At 41.0% G+C, this 19552-nt stretch overlaps 1 protein-coding gene across 3 annotated transcripts in view; it reads right to left on the bottom strand.

The window, feature by feature from the left end:
- Positions 1 to 16194, bottom strand: part of LOC119424852 (spermatid perinuclear RNA binding protein) — a 101934-nt gene extending 85740 nt beyond the window's left edge. For 2 of the 3 annotated variants that reach the window (XM_037692360.1, XM_037692358.1), the window contains exon 1: positions 13425 to 13643. The gene's annotated coding sequence lies outside the window, so the exon portion shown is untranslated. Of the gene's footprint in view, positions 1 to 13424; positions 13644 to 16049 lie in introns of those variants that run through there. The other variant, XM_037692359.1, reaches the window with a different exon arrangement.
- Between the last annotated feature and the right edge of the window lie 3358 nt (positions 16195 to 19552).

Here is a 19552-nt window from a genome sequence, read left to right on the forward strand (position 1 = left end):
ACTGACTCATTTTGATGCAGAGGAGCAGAGGCTCTACTCAGAGCTCCCCCCAGGATGATGGAGCTCCTCACCGTATCTCTAAGGCTGAGCCTGGTCACCCTGCGAAGCCCATTTTGATCCGGGATCTCGTTCTTTCGGTCACGACCCAAACCTCATGACCATAGGTGAAGGTTGGAACGTAGACAGACCAGTAAATCAAGAGATTTACCTTTCGACTCAGCTCTCTTTTCACCACAACAGACAGAAGCAACGCCCTCATTACTGAAGATGAGGCGTCAATCTGTCAACCCATCTCCCACTCCATCCTACAATCACTCATGAACAAGACGTCCAGATACTTGAACTCCTCCACCTGAGTCAAACTCTCTCCCACGACCCGGAGCATTATATCTGTTTATCAATGATAAGTTCCAGGTTTTGTATCTTTTGTCCTGTGGTCATTATGGCAACTTGGGCCTGAGTGTTGGAGTTGGTCAACAAGAAGTTGATCGACTGAGATATGCATTCAGTTTCATTAGTGATTCTGCGTGAGCTGCTGGGTGTGCAGAGACCAGAATCCCTTATATCCCTTTTCATGAAAGAAACACCTAATTCTGAAATCACACACAGAATCTCCCTGATAATCTCCTTAACAGGGTGACATGCCACTGCTTAACACCAAAGTAAGAATGTATCTGATAACCCCAGTCAATGGGTCATTATAGCAGAGATACATACTCCCCAAAAAGGAAGAATAATCACAAAGGGTCTTTCTGTTCATCACAAGACCCCCCCCCCCCCCCCTCCCCCCGAGACAGCTGATGGCTTTCATGATGTGTAATTGAAAAAATGTGAAGGGATGAACAATTCAATTTAAATGATCTATATTACAAATATGATGAAAAGAATTTTTTTTGTCTTTGACTTTATAAAGAGGAAAAAACACTTTGTAAGCAAAAGTGCAGTCGGGACTATAAATGGCTGAGTGTAGGCCTGTCACAATAACATTTTGCTGGGCGATTAATTGACTCAGAAATTATTGCGATAAACGATAATATTGTTTGAAATTCGACAATAATTAGTATTGTCAAATTTAAGATGAAATGTTGGTTAATTTGAGTGTAGTACCTTTCTTTGACCACCGGATGACAGTATAAAACTGAACCGAATGATGGATAGTGAGGGAGTGAGCAGCGTGTCTCTAAGAAAAATGGGAGGGAGGCCCCTTGACGTGACATGGGCTTTCCGTCTTTCCTTTTCTTCAGTTCTCAAAATGGCAGATGTTCGGTGTGGTTTAAGCTCTTTATCATAGCATTTTTCACATAAAACTTTTAATTTAAAAAAAAAAATCAGTAAAAAAAAGTTCTCAGCTTCTTTTTGCAGAGAAAAACAACTTTTTACAAGAAGGTACATTTAATTAAACTTTACAATTCTGGTTTCATTGGGACCACAAAAATGTAATAGCTTACGCAATATCCTGATGAGCAGCAAAGAACATTTGTCTGCGATAAGTCAATTTAACCTCTTAAAAAGAAATAAAACTTTAAACTACAATATAACAGTAGCAAACTGAAATATATTAAATGCACAAAATGTCACCAGCAAAACTTTTCCCCCACTTTTTCTTAACCCAAACGACTTATCTTTTTGTTTTAAAGCAGCATTTAACAATACACTACTAACAGAGATTTGCAGTAGAACTGTAGCCTTTAGAGCTATAGCTTTGCACTTCAACACATTGTTAATTCAGCCAATTTTGTTAAACCGTACCAGGTTTCTGATTGGCAGCGTTTCACTCGCTCTCCCAACATGATCTGTTCAGTTTGAATAAATAGCTTGATCTTCCTGGAACTCTGAATGAGGTCAAGCTATAGTTTCCCTGATCTAAGCTCTTTTTGACACAGTAAGCAGAGCCGGGACATGAGGAGGAGCGAATGGACTAGGGAAGGCTGTGACTTCCTGTGTGTGTGAGCTCGAATAGGAATGAATATGAGGAAATATTTGAGAGAATGAAAAGAAATTAAATGAGGATTTGCAAATGTGGCTGTTAAAATGTGTGTTTGGTTAATAGGAGAGCAGAAGACCATATTTCAACTTGGAGTAGAATCTCATCTAGCTAGAATCTAGCTATAGACTTTTGCTTATCTCCAAAAGAGTGGAAAAAAATTAGGATGCGTCTGTTTTATTTCCACATTTATCACCAGCCGCCAAAAGCAAAAGCAGACGTTAATGCTTTTGCTTATGTCTGTTCAAGTGTCTGTTAGCAGAGTATCTCATAAACCAATGGACAAACTTCAATAAAACTTGCAGAGAGTAATCACTGCATGTCTACATCAGGCCTTTTTATTTGTCGTTTGCATCCTTCCTTGTTTACATTCTTTCCATATTTCTTTTTCTCCCAAAGGTCACTTTTGTCAGTCTCCTGTCTGCTGGACATTTCCTGTTTAGTTTCAGTTTCTTCTATGTAATACAGCCAGTAAGGATGAAACAGCCCAAAAGCAAAATTGATACATAAAATGACAGCAGCAAACAACGCGAGTAAATAGGAATGACGAGATAAAGGCGTCAGTTTCTGGGTGTGTGAAATCGCAGTTCGCAATGAGGAAGGGAACATGCTCTGTAGGAAAAAGATGGACCCGTGTTCAGATTCTGAGATTGAAAACGTAAGATCACGCTCACAATGCTGTGATGAGATGAATGCACACCATGTCATCGTATTGTTTCACTCCCAACAGCAGGGACTGTAATCACAAGTTTTCAATATCCAATACAGCAAAAGGCATCTGTCTTTTTGGAGCATGGTGCGTTTCTGATGATAAACAGATACCTCACGCATCTGAATACTGATGTTTTCATGCAGTGAAGAACATTCAGTTTGCTCTGAGAATAATCTCAGATGAACCGTTTAGTCCTGACTACACTTGGTCTTCTCTGCTTGTGTAATCAACATGCGACTGCCGTCTAAAACCTTTAGTTTATCCTCTGCTAAATAATCTTCAAGATGTGGCGTCTTAGCTTAGGGTAATAAGTGAGGTTTTGTGCTTTAACAAACTGAAAAGAAAAGAACGATAAATAAATATAGACATCAATCATTCTCCACAGTCCCTCATTATACCAGGAAGAAAAACTGAAAATCCAGAGAGCAGACAAAAAATATATTTTTATTCAAAATGAAGTAATTGAGACTTGAATTTTAAATGGGGTGATTTTTTTTGCTCAGGTTTATCAAAATTCCACAAAAACGTGCATAAAAAGCACATATTTGCATTTATTCAATATAATCTGAGAATCTATTTGCAATCATATGGGATTTTGTCCAATCTGAAGCAGACTATAGTTACTGTGGTGCACTTAAAATTATATTTTGCCTTAATGGTCAATATAAAACAAGCTTGTTGCAAATTAATGTCAATTTGGACCCCAGAGATTCTGACAAACCAGTAAACCACACTGCCATCTGGAGCATTTTTCCTCAAAAAATAAAAACAAAAAAAAGCAAATTTGTCCTGGAATAAACGAACGCACATTAGTGCTTTGCGTTTTATTTTTCACGAGACAAAAAAAACAAAACATTTTAATTAGAAAAACTGAACTCAGTTTCTACAAAAGCAACAAACTGAAAGGATTCACGGTTTATACAAAGACAAATCAGAGCAACCGCTGCAGACAAAGACAAAAATTAAACTCAGAAAAAATCCAATTCATTCATTTAGTCGGAAAATCGTGAAATGATGCTTCAATAAAGACCAAAGAAAAGACACTAACAGAAACTAATATTTCTCTAACCAAAAATTGTATTTAAGACTGAGGACCCCACAAAACACCAAGTGAAGGTTCAGAGATGATCTTCAGTAATCAAGTCAAATCTCAAAACTGTTCCTCACTGCATATTTTCACTACGCACTTAGGACTGATGGGTTATTTTGATAACTCAATTGCTGAGTTAAAGTTGTTGGGTTCGGCTGCTTTGACCAAAACTTTTGTCAAAATATTTGACCGAGTGGTTGTGTCGGAGATGAGCTCGGTCATTCTTCACTGTCCGCCATTCTACTCCAGAGTGACCACATCAGGACTATCTGGACCTCTTCTTTACAGACATAAGTACAGGTAAGACAGTAAAAACTTCTTGAAAGAATACGTTTGACCTGGTTGGCTTTGTTAAGAACTTCAGCTTGTCCTAGACAGTGAATTTGGTTTCCAAAAATAACTAACGTATAACGTTCCCAGGCCCCCCTTGCAAATGAGATCTCGATCCCAGTACGGTTTTAATCTGGTTAAATAAAGGGGAGAAATCTGTGGCTAATCAGCTGATGCTAATAGCAGTTAGCACAAGCTAGGTAGCATTAACCCAAGTTGTACTTATCCAGTGCTTCTCAATTATTTTCTGTTACGCCCCCAACTAGGAAGAAGTAAACATTTTGAGCCCCTCCAACTCTCCGCCGCGACTGTTAATAGTATCATTTGTCTATAAAATAGTTATAAGTACACTTTTGCATAACACTGTGTCCTTATTAACATAGGAATATAGAGCAACTTACAGCAAATAATAACTTTATTAACATTAGGCTGTAATATTAAAAACTTAAAGTGCATCAATTTGCCTGAAAAAAAAAATTTAATCCTTATTTAAACTGTAAACATTTTTGATAATGAAAAATAAAATTAAATATTATCAATAAATAATAATAAATTCAAATTGATCAGCAACATTTTAACTCAGGAGTGTTATAGAAAACACTTTGACCTACAAAACAAAAATAAAAAATAAAAACACAATTTGTGCTGATTTTATTTATTTTTTAATCAAAATGACCAAGTCAGGATTAATGAGCACACTCATCGATAAAACTAACAAAAACTGTCAACGTGAAAGAGGAAAGCGGGAGCAGGTAACCCTCTCGCTTTGAGTTTACTCTTTGTCGCATGCATGCTGGGTCTGGGAACTCAGAGGAGCTGAGTGGGACAAGGGGAGAGCTGGTTGCTGGTGTTGAGAGGGCCAGGGCCACATATGCGGGGAGGATCGGGGGTCAATTCATCTCGCGGGACCCTCGGAGCATGTGGAGGGGCATTGAGTGCGTGGCGGATTGTGAAGGAGGGAGTGAACGATGTCCCGGAGACCCATCTCTGCCTGATGCCCTCGGCAGGTTCTGTGCACGCTTTGAGGACCCGAACGGGCCACCCAGCGCCGGACTCGCCTCGCCGCCGGATGGGGAGCGTCTCGGCGTGACCTCAGCAGAAGTGAGGAGTGCCTTCAGGGGGATTGATCCGCACAGGGCAGCTGGCCCAGACAGCATCCCCGGAAAGGTGTTGGGGGAGTGTGCTGATCGGCTCTGTGAGGTGCTGGCGGACGTCTTTGGCACCTCGCTTACCCTGGAGACGGTTCCCGCCTGCCTGGGGACTGCCACCATCATCCCAGTCCCAGGGGGCTCTGCAGTGACTGGTCTGAGTGACTGTCGGCCGGTGGCCCTCGCCCCGGTGGTCGCTGGATGCTTCGAGGAACTGATCATGGCTCGCATCGAAGCGGCCATCGGCATCGGCGAGGACCCTCATCGGTATGCGTACCGTGGGAGCCGATCAGCAGAGGGTGCGGTCTCCTCTGTGGTCCGCGCTGCACTCGGCCACCTGGAGCGGAGGGACTCTTGCGTCCGTGTGCTCTTTGTGGGCTTCGCGTCCGCCTTCGGCACCATGGTCCCCCAGGCCCTGGTGGACGGACTATCCGCACTGGGACTGGGCCCCTCCATCTGCGGCTGGGTACTAGACTTTTTAACGGGCGGACCACGGTTGGTGGGGGTCCACGGCCTCTCCTCCTCCGCCATGGCCCTCGGCGCTGGCTCTCCTCGGGGATGTGTGTTGAGCCCCCTCCTGTTTGCTCTGCTCACGTATGATTGTGCGGCTGCCCATCCAGGCTGTCACGTTGTGGGGTTTGCGGATGGTGCAGCGGTGGTGGGATGCATCACGGACGGTGGTGGGTCCGGCTGCGGGCGGGAGGTGGAGCACCTGGAGAGCTGGTGCGGAGGGAGTAACCTTCGCATCGGTGTGAGGAAGACGGGGGAGATGGTTGTGGACTTCAGAAGGAACAGAAACACCTGCACCCCCCTGAACATGGGAGGATCTGCGGTGGAAGTGGTCTCCAGCTACAAGTACTTGGGTGTACACATGAATGACAACCTCAGCTGGAGCAACAACACCACCAGCCTGATCGAGAGAGCTCATCAGAGACTCTACTTCCTCAGACGGCTGAGGCGAGCTGGTCTGGGGGGCTCGGTCCTCGCCTCCTTCTGCGGGTGTGCAGTGGAGAGCATCCTGTGCTCGGGCATCGGTGTGTGGCGTGGAGGCTGCACAGCTGCAGAGAGAGGAGCTTTGCGGAGAGTGGTGAGGGCTGCACAGAGGTCTGTTGGAATCGGCCTCCCCACCGTCGCAGACGTCTGCACCTCCAGATGCAGGGGGAGGGCCGCCTGCGTCGTGGGGGACCCCACCCGCCCAGCGCACGCACTTTTTGCCCCGCTCCCCTCGGGAAGGAGGTTGAGGAGCATTGAGTGTAGAACCGCTGGACTGGGGAACGGCTTCTACCCTGAGGCTGTTGGACTCATGGATCTCTGACTAGAATGGTCGCTGTGAAAGACCATATCATGTTGCTGATCTGTTTCGTGTTGCTGCTGATCTGTTTCAGTGTTGGTGTGTTCATGCGTGCACATCTGCTCGCAGACTCATGTTCGTGTTTGTGCTGATGTTCAATGTTTTGTGTTGTGGGTGCTTGGTGTATATTTAGTTGATGTTTTTCTTGGTTCGTATCTTGGATGTTGTTACTGTTTTTCTTATGCATTTTATTGTTGGATGTAACTGGGACCCTGTGTACATAATTTCGCTCCACCACATGTACCACATGAGGTGCGAATGACAATAAAGAAACTCTGACTCTGACTGACTCTGATGCTGCGAGTGACGTCCAGAGCGTCATAAAAACAGTAGCGGAGGACTGAGGAGGTGTCGGAGGAGTTTATTTATCGTCTCAGCCGCAGAGGGGAGCGACACGGTTCAAGCATGGCTCCCAAAACGACAAGGCAGCAATATTTGTTCATAACTTAATTATTAGGAAGCCTGAGATACGAGCAAACAGTTGCCGGAACATACACAACAAAATGAAAATGGTGGAAAAAATAAAAATAAAAAAAACTACTCCCTGCGGCAAAAAAAGTATGTTCCCTGGGTCACATGAAGTTGAAGCACTGGCTGTTGGTATTCTAGCCATACAACTATCGTAAATGGTGTTGTGGTGTTTTTTTTATGTTTTGATAAAGATTTGTGAGTTCTGCACAATACATGTCGTTGTGCAGCGTCATCTTTTTTATAGTGCAACCGGCTAAAACGCAGTGTTGACTCCTCCCGCTCCCTGCTCTGCTCTGCTCTGCTCACTCACAAGTCTCGTAACTAAATCACGTGATCAATCAAGTTGCAGCCTTTGCCATTAGAAAATCTCGTTTTATCATGTTATTGCAAATGCAATAAATTGTTCAGCCCTAATTCTGACCCAGTGCTGGGTTACAAATTGGGATGTTTTGAAACTTTTTTTTTTTGGTTTGTATAATTGGGAGAAAAATGGTGCTTATAAATTAATAACAATATAATGGTCTTTAGGGTTGTGTTGTCATTATGCCCTTATTTAGTAGGCTTACAGATATTTTAAGGCTTCAACCGTCTCACATATTTCTTCCACTATTTAAGAGACTGAGCTGAAAACAGCACCTCAGACTGAGGAAGTCTCTTGGATGAGAGACAAAATGTTTCTAGATTTTTTGCTTTGTTTTGTTTTTTGGTTTTTTTGAATGTCCAGAGGACCAGATTGAACTTTTTTGGATTTCTTCCACTATTATTATATGGGTCAGCAGCAGGAAGGGTAGAGAAACCATTGCTCTCTTGCATCTTAGTGTGACAGGTGTTTTTGCTTCGTTGTAAAGCAGCCACACAAAGTTACATTTGAAGTTACTTGAACGACCGATCTCTGACAGGTTCGTTTCAGGGTCAGTTTTGCTGTAAGTGGTGTGAGCTGTGATACAGAAACCCTTACATGGTTATCTCTCCGACTCGCTCCCTCCGTCTCTTTGTTTCTCTGTTTTCTATCTCGTGCCTCTGTCACTCCGACCTATTGCTGGATTCCACACAGAGGTGAAAGGAAACAGGAACGACTGCAGTGGATGTTGGCAGCACAATTTCATTTCTGTTTAATAAAAAAACAAGACTTCATCACATGTGCACACCGCACGAGTTCATATTCCCGTTTTCGTGTGTTTGTTCTTTTGCCAGTCCAGAAGATGTTTCCTCAAACATGATGAAAGCCATTCCTGTTCCTGCAGATGACATGCTGGGGGGGGAGTGTGTGTGTTTGCATGTGTATTTGCATGTGTGCGTGGTAAACAACACAAGCAGATATGGTCAGCTGGATGGATCTGAATCAGCAGAGTGCAGATGGGTTCTTTATTATGGAGCATTGGCACGTTCTGTTGCTGTCTGCCCCACAGAACCACTGGGACTCCCAGCTCCCCGTTGTGCTTACAGAAACCTTGGCGGCCAGTTTCCTTATCGCCCAATAAGGAAAGCTTTTACTAAAGCTTTAACCAATTGGATTAGAGCTACATTTCCTTGCCAGACAGGACTCTAAATGTGCTGCTGTAAGCTCAAATCTGAGAGACTCATGTTTCACCGATAAGCACTGGGCACCAGAACAGATGCGCAGCAGGGCGGTGAGAGGGGGGGGGGAAAGACATCCTATGAGATTATTGTTTCTCCTTGGCTGCTGAGAGTGTTACTGAGATTCTTAACTGTTTAAAGGGCAAGCAAAACATAAACTAAACCGGCAGCTGAGGTACCACGATGACACTGTTCCCATAATGATGTAAAACAGACACTCAGGGAGCCTCAGTCCTAATTAATATGGTTGACTTAGAGAAGACAGCAAACAGACAAGAAGAGGACAATTTAAGTGCAAAAACGCTTGCATCAATGATGCAATTATTTTTTTTAAGCTTTTCCTATAGGTTTTTTATTATTATTCTCACATTTATAAAAGTCTTCTGATCTAAGAACAACCAAAGAACATTACTGTAGATTGTTTTTAGTTTGTTTAGACTCATTTGGGACCATGAGTCAAATCTACATGACCTAAAACAGACAGATTTGGATTCTTTATCTGATAACATAATCCTAAACTTGGATAAGAAATTGTCACTCTGCGTTGTCACGCATGATCAGCGAAGCAGTCATCCCTGTGTCCTTAATCTGGGTACACGAACACGTAGGGTCCATTAGTGAAAATTAAATCCACATCAAAGCTGTTGAAGCAAAACTCTGGCTTCAATCGCCTGACTGACACAAAGACCATCAAACACAAATGATTAAGTACAGTAAGGCAAAAAGGAGTAAACATTTAGTTTTTGTTAAATTAAGGTTGAATTGGTTTTATGTCTTACAAGTGTGAGATTTGCTTAAAGGATAAACATTTCACATTTTTATCACCCATCACCAAAACATTGATTATTTATTTTGCCAACTGACCTTTAAAATTCAATTCAATTCAATTTATTTATATAGCACCAACTCACAAGAAAAACGTCTCAGGGCATTTTATATAAGCATTCACATATATAAAAAAGCAAATGAATAAAATTCTCTAAGGAAGAAAATGGCTATAACTCTCAAGGTACTGGCCTCAAAATTGGTATGGCAATTTCAGTCATCCCCATCAAATGCTATAAGTACCAACATCCATCTATAATCTTTATCCGCGTTTTTCTTTTTTGGGACGCGGGAGTCACTGGTGCCCATATTGACCAGTCACTGTGCGAGAGGCGGAAGACACCATGAACAGGTCGCAAGTCCAACACAAGGACACATACAGTAGATGGTAAATGGACTGCACTTTCTATCTTGTGAAGATACTGAAAGCTCTTTACACTACAAGACGTGTCCTCATTTCCCCATTCATCAGCACTCTACTATATCTACACAAAGAATAATCAGTGCTTTATCACAGTCACACACTGATGGGACACACATCGGAGGCAATGAGGGGTTCAGTGTCTTGCCCAGAGACACTTCGGCATGTGACTGCTGGTGGAATCAAACCCCCAACTCTCACATTGGAAGACGACTGCTCTAACCACTCATCCACAGCCGCCAGAGAGACAAATGAGGCAAACAACCATTCACTCTCTCACTCTCTCACTCACACCTAGGGACAATTTAGAGTTACCAATCAGCCTAACATGCATGTTTTTATGTGGGAGGAAACTGGAGTACCCTGAGAAAACCCACTTATGCACGGAGAGAACATGCAAACTCCACCCAGGAAGGCCCCCGGCTGAGATTCAATCTGGTGACCTTCTTGCCGAGAGGCAACTAACAGATTGTGCAAAATCTTTGTTCAAAATTGTAATATTTAGAGGCTGTCTGTTAGCAAAAACTCATCATACACTAGATTATTAAAAAAAAAAACTACCAGGAAGCAATTATTTTACCTACCTCTACAAGTGACTAACATTTGGACTCAACCCAATTCAAGATGGCCATCACAGATAAGTGACTTTAGAAAACACAAACATGCTCAGTCAATTTTACAGATACTGAGCTAATATTTGGTGCGGTAGTAGCCGAGAGTAATCAACAATGATATCACGTGAGATTTATATGATTCTTCATTTCTTGAATGATCTCAACCTAAACTATGGCATGAAAGGTGCAGGGTGATATTAACTCCTTTAGAATAGACTAGGCCTGTCACAATAACAAATTTTGCTGGGCAATTAACTGTCTCAGAAATTATTGCAATAAATGATAATATTGTTTGAAATTTGACAATAATTAGTAATTGTCAAATTTACGATGAAATATTGATTAATTTGCTTTGAGTGTAGTACCTTTATTTGACCACTGGATGGCAGTATAAGACTGTTTGAACTGAAGGATGGATAGTGAGGGAGCGAGCAGCGTGTCTCTAAGAAAAATGGGAGGGAGGCCCCTTGACGTGACATGGGCTTTCTGTCTTTCCTTTTCTTTGGTTTTCAAAATGGCGGCTGCTCGGTGTGGTTTGAGCTCTTTAGTATAGCATTTTTCACACAAAGCTTTTAATTAAAAAAATTTAAATAAATCAGTAAACAAGTTCTCAGCTTCTTTTTTCAGAGATAAACAACTTTTTACACCAAGGCACAGGTTTCAACCGTGAATTTTGGATCTCAATAAGATGGAGGTTTATTCCCGAGGTCTGCCTGTTAGCTTAGCTCGTAGCGTAGTTTCTCAGCTTAGCTGCTTTTAACGAGCCAAAATTGCGATTTTGGATCATTAAAATGGATTTTAAAGAGAAAAGAGAAAGGGAGGGATCAGTGAAGTGAACCGGAGTTGAGCCGTTTGCCATCCAGTGTCTTCAGTAGAAAGAGAGAGACACAAAGAAACGATAAAGCCGATAAATGAAAATGAGGTTGATAATTTTCATTTATCATACGATGAACTGATTTATCGTTTATTGCGACAGGCAAATTTTAAAATGCGCTTTAATATTTTTCGTCATAAAAATTTAACCTAAGTAACTGACAACTTTCAGAAAATTACAAACTTGAAATCCAGAGAGTAGAACGCGCAAAAAAATGGGAAACTAAAAAAAACAGGTAAGCTAGAACAAAAGTCAAACTTGCCCAATTCAGAAAGGTAAAACGCATAGATGTCAAATAGACACAAACAAACGATGCTCAAAGAAATAATTAAAAATAGACTCACTGACTTTAAGGCTTTATCCCTTATCTCATCAGTAATGAGGAAAAGTTCACAGCAGAGTCAACGCAGGCAAGAAGAAGTAAAAAAGGTATACACACATTTTCTAAATGACAGAGCATTTTGCCTATATATATATATATTGATACAATATAGAAAGAAAAATAGCAGTCACATTTTTTAAAAATCAGGGCGTTAAAACACCGCCCAATGCCCTTCTCTTTGACAGTGACAAAGTCTACTGTATGCAGTACAGAGAAGCATTATACAGCTGGAACAAGCAACAACTACAGAAGTCAGCGTTTCCACCCAATAAATCAACTCTAGCTAGGCGAGTGTCGGGCATTTCAACAAAGACACCCCACAGTTCTGCCTAACTAGGGCAGGTATGCCTGCATGCATTTGCTGGGTCACCTCAAACACGAGAAACTGGGTGGAGCAAACAAAAATAACCCAAAGGCAACAGACCATTAGTCAAGCTCGGAGATCACCGGGGACTGAGACCAGATAAACCAGAACAGACTAGTACGAACTGCTGGGAGTCCAACAGACAGCGGCTCAATTAAATTAGCCAGTGAATCCGAACAGGAACGAGCAGATGCTCCATGCTGCAAACGTCAGAAGGAATGCTGTCGTACAGCGATGATAACGGAGGTTTAATGGAGTTTAAGCTTCAGTTTTCTTTAGGAAATAAAGGCGTAGCGTTCACTGAAGGAATGCGTACTAGCTCTTTCATACTGGAGCTTTAAACTAGAAATGGAAGACGTGCTGTGAAATCTGAGCTATAGAGCTTGAAGTGTGTGTTGACAATGACTCTTCGCTTCTTCCATACTAAATTTTAGCTCAAAGCATGGCTGTGTTTGGGCTAAGATGAATCAGCTGTCACAGGTTGACACCATGAGTTGTAGATGGAAACTATGATCCGTCTGGTGGTTCATGCAGATATTTTGCTAACAGCCAGGCTGCACAGGCAAACAAACAAAAGCATTATGGCCTGTTGTCTTTGGCAGTGGGTGATAGTTAAGAAACTAGTTGACAATAAAGTTACAGGACAGGTGGGTATGCAAGCAAGCTGGTTCAACAAGCAGGGTGAGCAGTTCAGGGATTTAACTGTCATTTAACACACACACACACACACACACACACACAATGAAGGTATGGTGTGACTCAACAACAGTGATGAAACACACTTCCTCAATAACTCACTTTTGGTTCCCTAAAAGCAGCGCGGCGTGAAAAATAGACGAGAACCAAAAACAGGTAGCTGATAACTAAAGACCAGTAATTAGACGAAGACTCGCACAGAACCGAGCTGAGAGGGATTTCGCAGAACTACAGTGCGGAAGTGGTTATCAGACACCTGCTGTATCCTAAAAAAAATTAAAAAAAAACTCCAACCCAAATGTCTGTTTTTGTTTTTCTTTAAGATAATAACTTAAAGCCCTATACACAATATATAGTAAACCCTCCACAAAGCATTAGGGAAGTTTTAGTTCCCGTTTAGACACGAAAAAGTGAAAGCAAAAACGTTAAAATCCTAACAATGCTGATAAATTATCTTATCTCCGAGCCGTTAACCTCCGCGGTTCTGCTTAGATTTATTGCTACCTCCGTCAGGATGAGCAGCGCGTGCGAACAGAAAATAAAGAGAAAACGGCTAGAAAGAGAAATAGAAACATTTAACTTACGGCGCTGGCGAGAAGTTTCTGAGTTCCGAAAATGACAAGAAAAAACAAATCCTTAAAATAAAATAAAAAAAAAAAAGCTCGGTTCCGACAGTTAAATGAGCAGTCCAGCCGCGACGAGAGACGAGTCTCACTAAACAGAAGCGCATTGACAACCGGGGCAGCAGGCAAGCGCGAGCTCAGAGCCGCCTGCTGGTCTCTCGCACGAGACAAGAGTGAGAAATTCCGAGATGAATGGTGAGAGTGCGCATGCGCGGTAAGGGTAACCTCAAGGGCTGAAAGTGCTGCATTTACTTATTTGACAAATTATGGCAAGCCAGTTGAGCATATAATACTCAGTCTCTTCAAGTCAAACACTTAATTCAGCTCAGTTCATTTTCTATTTGAAGTTAACGCTTCAGATATAAGCTGCAAATATTCACAAGTCCATTCTTCCTACATAAAATAAAACCTGGCATTTTTTTTTTTTTTTTTTCAAAATAACAATAAAAAAAAACTGTTTTGAAACATGTCTGAGAAAACTTTAAATGTCAAAAATAAATGTTTCTAGTAAACACAGTAAAATGTGATAAACATGCCATGCCTATACTTTAATAATTTAAAATGCGAATCAAGGTTCTTTATTGTCATTCGTATCACACGTGGTACATGAGGTGTCATGAAATTGTGTACTCAAAGTCCCAGTTACACCCAAAAATAGCAAAAATATTAAGTATAAAAAGAAGCAGTATACAAGGCTCTAAGATGCTAAACACTAATAGGTATATTAAACAAAAGCCCAAACATAAGTCTGTAGTGAGTTGGGTATGAATACAGCAGCATAAAGGCAAGAGATCAGCAGCATGGATAATCAGCAGCACAGCAGCAGATATCGGTGCTATTTGGAATTATACAAGAACTGGGTGCCATTTTAATATAAATAGGATTTTAACAACTAGGATTATACAGAAACAATATAGAGAACACAAAGCTAAAATACTTGTTTTGAAGATACTCATTGAAAGTCATGAAAACTAGACCAAAAATAAATAGGTTTAGAAAATAAATATTTTCTCGTACCAGTGATTTGTCGTATGTGTGCTTATATAGAAAATATGTAAGTAAAATGTGTGGCAGGATGTCAACTATCCCATGTGTTTGTTTACTTACAGAAAGCCAAAGTGACTGCAGAGGTTTTGCAAAAGCTCTAAATGTGTTTGAATGCTGCACTCTGCCTTTATGACCTGCTCGGTCCTTGCTTCTTAACCTGGAAAGTTGTCTAACTTGTTATTTTTCTTTTCTTTTGTGTTTAGCAGCAGATTGACAGTTATATTTCCACCTAAATGTCCTTCAGAAACTCTAGTCTTGCACAATTTTATCATACTTTAGACAGACAACAGCCATCCGAAGGCCAATCATGTGACTCAAGCTTCCACATAGTTTTTTTGTGGACCCACATTTCAGAACTGCATATTGATATCCAAAGAACTACTGGAGTAAACTCTTTCAAACATCACAATTTCATATAAGTTAGATAACCTTTTTATGTCTGATGTCATACTTTGCAGTGAGTATCTTTAAAACTGGACAATGTATAGGATTCTGAAAGGTAGAGTCCCCATAGATCAAACCAATCAAAAATTTTAAGACCCAGTCCAGAAATGTTGATTGTGAACACAGGAAGAAATACTTTTTGGAAACTTGCAACATTCATTTTACGTAATCCAACAGAAACACACCAAATACCCAAATGCTAATAACATAACAGATGTTCAAATTTACAGTTTAACATCTTGAACTTATTTTATTTTTTTCAGCCACATGAGTGTAGAAATATGTTTACCTTGCAGAAATGTCATTTTAAATACTTTCAATTTTAATTATGATTGAGAAAAGGAATTTTTACATAGATGAATGTTGATGGGAATTTGGTTTATTATATGCTGCAACGGCCTGCCTCAATTTTATTGACGAGCGCAACAAGCAACTGAATCCTGAATAAATCCTAAATAAATAATTTACAATAAAGACAAAATCAAAATTGTCGGTAAATTTAATCCACTCAGAAAAACCAAGGATTAAATTAAATAAATCCATTCAATTAGAAGATTGTATTTTGTGGCATTATAATCAGTCAACACTGGAATCAAATCAAACCAGTCCCTTGTTCATTAGTTTTGATTGTGCTGCAGTGACTAAAACAAGAAAAGCAAACAGGATAAAAGTAGTCCGCGCTGAGAAGACAAGAGTTATGAATAATTCAGAAATAAAAAGCAGCCTGCCTGGCTGCAGCACCAGTACTCCTCTCCTGTGAGCAGCATCGATCCCAAGAGGGCGTCTCCATTTAATTCAAAATAAATCTCGAGGCAAATGTAAGTTCAATCAACATTCTTGTTGCCGTAAAAACGGCCGTGACCTGTGAGCCAGATCTGGGATTACCGTCTGCTGTCAACTATCAATAGCCATGTGTGTCTGCAGGGAGGAGGAGGAGGAGGAGGAGTGGGTCTGAGCGGATGATGCTGTTTGTCCTGTCCGCGGATCGGATTGTAGGAGCTACAGATTTTAATCCCAACAAGGAATCACGCTGAGAGGATGAAGACAGGAATAAAAGAGATGAAGAGAGAGAGAGGGAGAAAAGGAGCAGTTTACCTGGACGCTGCTCCCGCTCAGCCCGCCGACATCACGTCCCGCTCGGTGAGGCTTCCAGGGATGCCGCGGCTCGCGCGGAGCTGCTCTCAGTCCGCCAGGGAGGAGGGGGCTGGTCACGTGACCCCGCTCGGTTATCTCAATAGGCTGGACGGCACGCGCTGCCCACACCTGTACCGCTGGGAGGGAGGCAGGCAGTGATGGGATGTCCTCTCAGGATCTGTGCTCAGTGAAGAATGGTCCAGCCTTCAATGGAGGAATGCATATCACCCGCCGGCCTTATGACTTTTAAGCTGAAATCATCTTATAATGAGAAATGACAAAGTTGTAGTCGTTTTGGTATGTGCTGATAATGACTCTCAACTACTACCACGTCAAAATGAGCCATTATTGTTGGCTATTTAGCTGTGATGGCCATTTTAAACTGAGCTGACTCCAAATGTCAATCTTTTATGTCCATCCAGTGATTATTTCCTGGAAATTTCATTAAAATCCATCCAGTGGTTCATGGGATATTTTACTAACAGACAAACGGGCTTGACTCCAGCAGCTAATGCTGAAGCTTTAAGCAGAGATCTTGTGCAATGAGTTGAAGTATGTGTTGGGGATGACTCTCAGTTACAACCACACCAAAATTTAACATCAGATCTTCACACAAAAGATTGTGTCGAAGTCAATTGTGTGTTTTCTAATATGAGTTGGGTGTGGCGGCCATCCTGCATTAAGTTGACTCCAAAAATAATTATTTACTGAAGTATATCCAATGAATATTTCCTGAAAGTTTCAGTGAAATTTGTTGAGTAACTGATGAGTTATTTTGCTAACGGACAGAGCGAGTTGTCTCTAAATAGTTAAGGACAATACATTAAACAAAGAGCTTGTGCAGTCTTTTAGCTCTCAGCATATGTTTTGCTGATCAGTCTCATCTACTACCACACCAAATTTTAGGTTAATATCTGTCAACTTAATGGAGATGCAACCATTTTAGTTGGTTTTAATGCTGGCGATTATTTTCTGCAAGTTTCACAGAAATCCTTCCGATGTTTAATGAGATAAAAATAATCATTACCCTTGTTTTCAATGGCAGAATAAAAAAAATCTTACATGAGCTCTGCTGAGGGTGGTTGATCCTCTAGGTCATGGACAAAAAAATTATGACTCCTCTGATGTGATTAGTGTAACAGCTTAGTGCACATCTGTTACACATCTGTCAGTATGACAGAAAGATTAAACGTGTCCTGTTTGAATGACGTTTTAACAAACTGACATTTACATATTTACAAACCAAAGCGATGACCTCGTGCATTTACACAAGACATAAACATTCAACAGAGCCAAGAGGTAAACAGATGCCGTTAACTCATCCCCACAATGCATTGCTGAAACATTGCTTCAAAGCAAGAGCTCAGATATTTTTGATACCGGGTTGTAATTATCTCACCTGCTGCCTTTGAATGGCTTCAGTTCACAGAAATGGAGTTCAACTATGACAGGCTAATCAGGAGGCTAAGGTGGACTTAACTCCAACTGGAGGAATCTCTTAAAAATTACACTATTGTCAGTTTTGCAGATATCATCGCCCACCATCAAGAGGTGAACACGGACGATAATGTTTTTGCCAGTGTTTGTGTGTAAGCATATGTCTGACAAAATTACTCTTGAACCACTGGATAGATTTTAGTCAAACTTTTAGTTGTGCATCTATCAAGATGGCCACCACAACCAACTGAACTTATAACACACAAAAAGTACTATAACCGCCGTTTTTACAGATATTACGCTAAAACTTGGCGTGATTGTAGCTGAGAGTCATTTACAAAGTTTACTTTAAGTCAGAGCTATTCAACTGGCGGACCGCGGGCAATTTCTGGCCCACATGTGACTTCAATCTGGCCCACCAATGACGTCATTAAAAAAAGTTTTGGGGGAGTGTTCTAGGTTTGGGTTTTGCATTTATGATTCAATGCAATAAAACAAACACATTTAAAAGGTAACAGATAATTGTAATACTTGGTTTATTTATGTATGTCCGGCCCCTGAGCTGCTGGCTTTCAGAAACTGTGGCCCCCTTATCAGTTGTGTTGAATAACCCTGCTCTAAGTGCTACACATTGCACAAAATCTTTATTTGAACTTTAGCAGGGACTTTAGGAGTCAGCTCTGTTTGTCTGTTAGCAAAATATCTCATGAACCGCTAGTTGGATTTGAATAAAGTATTTAGAACGTAATCATTGGATGTGCATCTACAACTGATTGATGGAGGGAGTCGATCCACTTCAAGATGGTTGCCACAACTAATCAACATTAGCCAACTCAAAACGGCAACAGATCAAATATTGACAAGCTTTCCACAGAGCGCCACTCCAAAATATCTGAACCCTTGCTTCAAGCGGCCCATTTTGGCTCCGAGGTTATAAACAGGGTTACGGCTAACGCCGTACCTCGCACACCAGCCTCCTGTTCACTCACGGTTTCTCGTTTACCCACCGAGGCCACAGCACAGGAGCAGTCAATGGTGCACGAGTATTTTTAGACTTCACGTGGGTTGCAGATGCTGCTCTGCTCAACAAGCTCACATCCATCAGAAAACCATAAAACCCTGATTATTTTTTGCAACCTTTAACGCCTCATGACTTCCTTCCAGATTCCTAACCAGTGTTTATCCTGACAAGCACATCTTTTGAATTAACGTCCAAGCATTCCTTGCAGGAATACATTATACTAACATACATATTCCTTGCACAGTTTCATGTAATCCTGAGAATCTCAGCTACTAACTCATAAAATGTAGCTAATTATCTTTAAAACTGACTGGTGTTAGTAGTTTTTTTAGCTAGTGTTGATTATCTTACACTGGGTTGACTCCAAAAATTAATCAATTATAGATGTACGTCTATTTTCTGAGTTTCTTCAAGATCCATCCATTGATTCATTAATTAAGTTATTTTGGGGGCTAATGTTAAAAACAATTGGTTACACACATCACACTCACACAGATTAAAACAACATCCTTATTTTGAGCAGCATGCTTAAAAAAACCCATCTCTTCAATTTCATAGGACAATTCCCTTTGCATAATTTTATGTTTTTTTTTTTTTAAATTGGTCCTCATGGATTAGACACTGAACTGGCCTCCTGGCTGTTGGCAACGAGACCCAGTTTTTTTCCAAAACCAAATTTTGGCCGAAGTTAAAAGCATATTGAGTTTTTTGTTTTGTTTTGTTTTTTTCTAGGGCATCTTAGGCCATTTATAATTGATTCTGAAACCTGGTATAGTTTCTAATCCAATAGCAGAATATTTGCAGGGAATCATCCTGTAAAAGCACACACACACACAGACACACACACGCACACACACACACACACACACACTCCTACTCTGTCATTATCTATCTATCTATCTATCTATCTATCTATCTATCTATCTATCTATCTATCTATCTATCTATCTATCTATCTATCTATCTATCTATCTATCTATCTATATATATATATATATATATATAT

The sequence above is a fragment of the Nematolebias whitei genome, chromosome 18, assembly GCF_014905685.2.
Source record: "Nematolebias whitei isolate Nwh7 chromosome 18, NemWhi1, whole genome shotgun sequence".
NCBI lineage: Eukaryota > Metazoa > Chordata > Actinopteri > Cyprinodontiformes > Rivulidae > Nematolebias > Nematolebias whitei.